At 35.9% G+C, this 7,713-nt stretch overlaps 1 long non-coding RNA gene and 1 pseudogene across 1 annotated transcript; both read left to right on the top strand.

The window, feature by feature from the left end:
- The first annotated feature begins 204 nt into the window (after positions 1–204).
- Positions 205–1,682, top strand: LOC145212124 (uncharacterized; annotated as a pseudogene).
- Positions 1,683–3,783: 2,101 nt separating this feature from the next.
- Positions 3,784–7,107, top strand: LOC145212399 (uncharacterized). Its single transcript, XR_013856686.1, has 5 exons — positions 3,784–4,047; positions 5,060–5,180; positions 5,757–5,874; positions 6,147–6,217; positions 6,998–7,107. It is a non-coding gene; the product is annotated as an uncharacterized LOC145212399 (long non-coding RNA).
- Positions 7,108–7,713: the final 606 nt, after the last annotated feature.

A 7,713-nucleotide genomic window follows, 5' to 3' on the forward strand; every position in this document is an offset into this window, starting at 1 on the left:
TCGAATTTGTGGAAATACAATGTCCGTATCAAAACGACCCGTAAGTAATTTTTTTTGTTTGAATAGAATCTCTCTTTGTTATTTTATGACGTCACAAGTAATTAAATGCTCGTGGTTACTTTTTTTGGTGTGACGTCATCAAATCAATTGATATTTCCTATTAAGCAGTAAACGGCCTTAAAAAATAACCGCCTGAGATAAGAAATGCCTTACAGGCTTACAACGACAACCGGGCGTAGTGTTTGTTCTGGCGCAAATCTGACTCCGGGACCACAAGAAATTTTCGTCAACACGACAATCAACTCAGTGGTCGCTGACATTCTGTATCACGCTGTGAGTGAGTTTGGCACGACTGCTTCATCCAGCGTGTCCATCTTCACAGAGACGGAATTGCTTTACATAAGATGTTTGTGATTTCAGATCCGCCAGTAAACAATGCGTCACATAATTAACTTGTTTGCCTTGACCATAAAGTTAACATGCACATTATGTATAAATTTAATGAAGCGTTTCCACAGGGTTTCCGAGCAATGGGATTTTTTTTACCTGAATATTTTTACACGCAGAAACTCATGCCCAAAATCGATAAATATGTGACATGGGCGAAAATTTAAACTTGCAAAAGATGCGAACTCGAAGTGTCCAAAGAACTTGTTTGAAGTTGTGAGATTAATTTGTGGATGTTCAGAAGTTTCTTTTTCCCTGGGTTGTATATCGCGGGTTTACCAGCCTTGTTTTAAAGCACCGTTCTTATATTAACCAAACGTCACCTCTTAGTCCTGCGTTTTTTTTCAACTACTCATACCCTGATATTTTATTCCGTTAGGTGGCGCACCAGAGTTATAATGTGTGATGTTGTGCTTGCAATCGCCGGAAGGAAATTTCTTCACAACCTTCAATTCTTATTGTTGTGGTTTTCGGCTAATGTGAATGCTTGTATATCCAAACCCCAAAATAAAATAGTGATGATTGTAAACACTTTTTGTTTCTTCTTTATTCTTCTGTGCTAATATTACTACTAGTGCCAAATCAAACCACTTTAAACCTAATTATGGCCTAAGTGTCAATCAACAATTAATGCAATATATTGGTCCAAATGTTTAGAATGACATTTCTGACCAACTTCGGAATGCTAACTCTATCACAAAGGTCACTGCGTTTTGTTTGCACGAGTTTTAAGAACCTACTTTCCAAACTTTCGCTTGCATTTTTTGGCATGCTCACATGCACCAATGAATATATTTCCATCACGAAACAAATAATATGGCGTTTATATTTACCTGTTGTCGCATTAATTGCACGTTTTATTGTTTTACTTTTGCACCGTTAGCCGACTCAGGTATGGCACTGCACTGTAACACAATCCCTTATGTTTTACAATTGTCACCTTTTGTACAGTTTTGTTCAAGTTAAACAACTCTCACCCACAAACTTCCAGAGTTCTTATTTATTCTCTAGCAGTTTTTTTTATTGTTTTTAAATAAGAACCGCATTTTTTGTCACAGTCGTGTAGTCTTGTAAATTGTTTTACTTTTTTATTTCATGTTCATGCGTTTTTGTTTGTTTTTTGGTTTAATTCATTGGTAGAACTACTAGCACTGGAACTAAGCTTACGTCCGGTTTGGTAGGTGGCGCAACAGAGCATAGGCGTTTATGGTGCTGACTCAGCAATCATTCTTAATATAAACCCAAACTGCTGAGTCAGCACCATAAACGCCTGTGCTCCGTTGCGCCACCTACCAGAAATTTCCAGACCGGGCGCCAGCCAAATTCCAGTGTTAGTAGCTCTACGTAATTTGTTTAAGTGTCTCAACTAGTATCCTTATTTACTGTAAATGAACTTATCAACGCCCTAAACAACTTAATCAACAATACTCTCTGCATGTATGTCAAAAGTCAACTATTAATGCAGACTTCAGATTTGTTTTGTGTTCTTCTTTCCGGCGCTTGAAATTATCCAGCAAGATTTCTTATAGTGGTTACTTTTCCTGTCGAAGTCCCATCCTCTTTCCCTAACACGGTGGTTAGGTTGTAGGGAACCCTTGACTGGTCCCAGTCGAGTTATACGCACTGCGCGCCACACTCACTTTCTTGTGACCTCCCGTCACATAGCGCCTTACAATACGGTGAAGCTGCAGCGCATTCTATCATGAATCACCAAACTGTTTTGCCATCCATAACATTTCAACGTTGCGCAGCTATTTCCAGGTTGATGATCGTTAGTTTTGTGCTAATATTGTGTCGCTATGCTTTTTTTCACCAAGCGAAATAAACTTTACTCACCAATCAAGTGAAAAAGTTAAAGAACTAATACACAGGATGATTGTTTCGAGTACAACAAAATTTTAAACGAAAAATCGGCACATGTACAGATACTTAGCCCAACCTTTAAGGCAGTCGTTAATTGTAGACTTGTGCGGGTTCGTACAGCAGGTTATGTATTTTCTTTCTCTTTGTATGTTCTAGTGCAGTGTGCCACAAGATGATGCTGGGTGTGCTGCCACAAAACCGTAACTTTTTGTTTTCATTTTGTTTTTGTGTATTTTATCATTATAGCAAATGATACTGTTCACACCACCAAATTAAAGCTACACTACTCACTACATATTCATGTTTTATCACGTCATAACATACTTTCTATTGGCTTCATGCAGGGATCTCAAAACACGCGACCCGGTGTGGCCCTAAGAGGGCTTTTGTGCGGCCCGCGAACTAACTTTTAAATTTTAGGTGTTTACCTTTAGGTGGAATACCCTGTCAGACCCCCTGTCCTAAAACTTTTATGAATCAATTATTCTTTATTAGTAATGTCTAGAAATAAATGAGGCGTTTTAATCGTATGATGGAAATAAGCTGGTCACTCCTGTTGAAAATCAGCAATTCGAATTGTTGCGTCACATTTTGTAATTGTTTCGTCATTGTATGCCATTGTTTTCACACACAGTAGTTTATTGCTTGTATTTTAGTTAGCTACACTGTATATCTGTTTCTTGTTTATTGCATTACAAATGTTTTATGTACATGAAATGGCATAAATGCACAACATTTTTAAGCACATAATATTTTTGTTCATATTACTTTTACAAAAACGTTCCAATATTACGACCATTCACTAACGTAAAAAATGTTTTTGGCCCACAAAAGTTTAAGACCCCCGGCTAAATGCTTTTTTTAGTCTTTCGAACAATTTTCAATCGCATTTTTGATTCGGGTGTGCCGCCAAACATTTAAAGCTTGTACGTTGCGCCGTGTACAACGTCACGAAGCCCATAAATGTCTCGTCGGGCCAGCCACTGTAGAACGCGCTATGGGCTGGGATGTCAAAGGCTTTATTAAAATAAGTTATGGCCCTGATGGGACCAAGTTCTGACTGATAGTAACGCTCATGAATTGTTGCTTTTGGAAAATGGCCAAGCGAAAAGCCAAACGTCTGTTACTCCAACGTTTTCTACTCGCATTCCACTAGGAGATTTGTCCTGTATTCGCGTATCCATTCCCAAAAAGTATTCTTCACAACAACTAACATCGTGAAATAGTACTGTTTGTTGTATCATAAACGCCTTCAATGCAAGTGTAATTGTGGTGGCTAGAATGCGCAGTTTTATATTTTTAACGAGTTTAAACTAATTACACGATTTTATTTTTTAAATGATTAGATTTTTCAATAATTTTATACTAAGCTTGTGTGCCACATCACAAGATTGCGTGCCACATAAAAATCGTTTGTGTTCCACACTAAAATAACCACTGGTCTAGTGGATAAACACAGCAGAAGGTTGTGGATGTAAGATGGTCTTACACAGCGAATTCCAAAATATAATAACACTAACAAGTCGCACATAAGTGCACTAAAAACACCGTTACGCATCAGGAATTTCATAAGTAATGTTATGCATCAGTGGTATCACGTGATCTGAAAAGAAGCTGCAGTGGGTTTTAAGTTTTTGTTGGTCATGGAATGAAATGCATGAAAAACATGTTTTCAGGAACTGCCAGTCCACAAACGAAGCTACAACTGACCGTAATAAGATTTTAAAATCCAGTAAGGTAAGATTTTTGGTCTGATTGGGTAATTGTGTTGTGATGTCACAAGTTTTTACTGTATGATTGTGACGTCATACTTTAAGCGCATGCACACATTAGAAGTTTAGTTTTTTCTGGGTGCGTTATTTTTCTGGTCACCGTGGCTTTGTCTAAAATATATTTTTTAAATAGAGTTATACTGAAGATGATCTAAACTTGAGGAATCTCAAATACCGTATTTGCTCGATTGTAAGCCGCGGCTTATATTGTTTTTTTAGCTGCCGTTTGTGCGGCTTATAATCGAGGGCGGCTTATATTTTAATTTTATACCGAAATCATTTCTACACTCCAATATTTTAAATTATTTGGGGTTCAAAACATGTATGCATGTACAGATTATACGTCGATATACATTCTGTCGGGTACAGTTATCAACGTAACTAACAGATATGGGCAAATAGTCGTACCATATAGCTACACTTTGATGTATTAGGAAACAATCGTATCTAAAATTCCAGCGTGCGGCTTACAATCGAGGGCGGCTTACATTATTTTTTTAACACCTCAACATGCGGCTTACAATCGAGGGCGGCTTACAATCGAGCAAATACGGTATGTGGTTACAAGTTACAACCATCTCAAGGAGGAAGGTGAAAAATGGTCGACTATTACAGAAATATAAAAGTGATTAACAGAGTGACATAAAACTAAGTTGTAAGTAGAAGTTATGTGCATTGGGGTTGTGTATAAACTGAAACACAAAAGCATGTCAAAAATATCTGCAAAAAGACCAGTGAATGTGAATCTGTGTTAGAAAGTGTAACACACTTTACCTAATTTTTCTTGTTTGTTGTACCTTATAATTTATACCATTTGTCGAAATAAAAATTATAAAATATTGAAATATGCTTGTGACTAAAACACTGCGTAGAGGTGGAGTTGATCATCTTAATATTATATATATATATGTTGGGTCATGAAATAAGTGCTTGATCTTTTGTAATGTTTACCATACACTATATTTTGCTTGATGCAGTGGTACGATGAAGCTCTTGACCCACAGCAATAAAAAATAATTTGAAACATGGAATCACTTCAAGCCAAAAATTAAATACTTACACAACAAAACAGGAGACGTCACAGCAATCCAAGACCAGGTCTGGTTTGACTAGAATTGTGTGACAATCTATGACATTCTTTGTTGAGCTTTTTCGATTCGTTGTTATACAGGGTGTGTGACAAAACACGCTTAGCACCAACCTGGATCACTTTCCCAAACTTGCCTATGCGTTTAAAGTGGACGATTGTCTTGTTGACAAGTACTTTGTTATGGTTTCACAATCCCTATTCAATTAAATGGTATAACTATATAAGCATGCTAATATTAATGGTTGCAAACAAAATAAACTCAATTTAGGTGCTGCTAGAATTTTTCCATTAGGTGTCCTGACGCATCGATGCCTCCAAGCATCATACAAAATACCTTTCCATTTAAGACAAGTATATTGATTCTTTAAATAATTTTTTTTTAGCATTAAAGGGTTGTGACTCATGATTGGTTCATTTACCTGTGTTTGTATGATAAAATTTTACCCATAACTAACTCACTCTTATTTCTAACCATGTTTACAGAAATTAATTATGAAAATTAAGTTTGTTTTACTCGCAAGAGACATTTGTCCTTTTACTCTCTTATTCACCTTGTGGGATAAATCCTAAATTTACTTTTTCAGGATCCATGGTTATACTCAGTGACAAATGTGATTATATCCGAGCTTCTGACAATCAACATAAAGTTGCAGTTTACAAAATGCGCAGATGGTTGTGTTTGGTCCAATGCAACTTATAAAGGTTTGTTGTTTTAATATTAACTAAAAATTATTTTTAACTTTAACGGCGGTCCAAATGGCAAAGTTCAAAATACATCACAAGTTTTGAAAACTAATATAAATACAATTGTAACCCAGTACATCTGGAAAATACATTTTATTTTTACACCCAAGCCTCATCACTTCAACAAATGCTTTTTTGAGTTTTTTTTTCAATTAAAAAAAATGTCAAACCTGCAACTTTCTTTCCACAAATTAACTCTGCAATTACAACAAATTCTTTGTTTTTTTAAGATTTGACCTGGAAAATGATCTTCTGTGAAATATCTCCTGAAATTTTTGAATTCTTATCAAATTTTTGAAAAGTAAGTTTTATTTTTACAAAAAATCGTCACTAAAATACAGCGATTGTGCACAAGATGGGAAAATGAAAAAGTAATTTTATTTACAGTAAAAAATAGCATTTCTTTCACAATAATTCTGTCACAGACAAAACTTTAGTTGTTTTGCAGCAAACTTAATCACTTGTTCAACTTTGCTTTGCTGTTTTGCATATTACTCTCACTACTTGCAATCAATTCTCCTCGTCGTTCCTCAGTTAAATTCTCCGCTGTTTTGAAAACTTTGATTGCTTTTGTGTAATATTCGATTGCTTCTTTGAAGCGTGAAGTTTCACCGCAAACAAAACCAAGATTGTGCAACAAGACACCGTAGATGTAATACTTTGAACTTTCATTCCCGAACTTTGTTTCCATAAGATCAAGTCCAAGTTTTATTGTACTTTTACTTGATGCCAAATCCCCGATGTAAAGTTGACTCTGTTCAGTGTAATGCAAACACCAAACCTCTTTTTCACATCGAATTTTTTCGTTTATTTGAAGGTTACGGATTTGCTGAATCATGTCACGCATCAGTGGGATCGCATGATCGCGCACGATTTCTCTGTTTCTGGACTTTAAAGATGAATCAGAATTTTCCATCAAAAGTTCGATAGTTTTTTTAATTCCCCACGCACACACAACGACACTTCTCCCTACAGCAGCGTCGGGATTTTTCTTCACATAGAAATCTGCGGCAATGCTGAAAAACAAAATGGCTTCCAAATATTTGTCTTCATTTCCAAATTTCGTGGCTTTTTCTTCCAGGTTTTCTGCAGTGACCCCTGGTTGACCTGTGATTAACCTTGAAAGTTGTTGTTTTGTCGTTTTTGCTTCGTCATACTTTTTTGTTTTCAATAAATCAACATAATTTTGTGTGTGTTGATTGAATTCGTCAGTTTGATCTGCAAAGAAATAAAAAATGATGTTTTATTTTAAGTTTCATGAAAAAAAAACAGTCTATTATACTTTGACATCGGTTCATGTAAATCAAAAGTTTTTAAAAAATAAATTTGTTTTTAAGTGTTAGCGAACAATTATTTTTCTTATCCTTTAGCTAAACAAATAAAGTGTACACGGATTTTGAACTTTACGCTTTGGTGGTTAAATTAAGTTCGCATTATTTCATCACAATAATAATGATGGATCACAGTCACACTTTGAGGGTGAATAAAACAAAAAAGCTTTATATTTTACAAGATAATAATATACTTTTTATTAGCTAATAACGCCGCGGGCCACAGATAATTGTGGACCGCGGGCAGCGTGTTGGAGACCTGTTGTCTAGGAGTATACAGAGCAATTTGCATGTAAGGCTGAAGCGCCAGACGGCGACATTTTGCTTGTTTCGGTGTTGATTTGCCGTGTATGAATACAGTCAGATTGTACAAATTGGTTTGATGCCCTAATTTCCGTCGTTTCTATACAGGTTTTACGAAGTGCAGCTTTGGTAAATATCTTTACGGATTTTCATTGCCCGATAC

Source organism: Phallusia mammillata, chromosome 2 (assembly GCF_965637545.1).
Source record: "Phallusia mammillata chromosome 2, kaPhaMamm4.hap1.1, whole genome shotgun sequence".
In the NCBI taxonomy this organism is placed as follows: Eukaryota; Metazoa; Chordata; class Ascidiacea; order Phlebobranchia; family Ascidiidae; genus Phallusia; species Phallusia mammillata.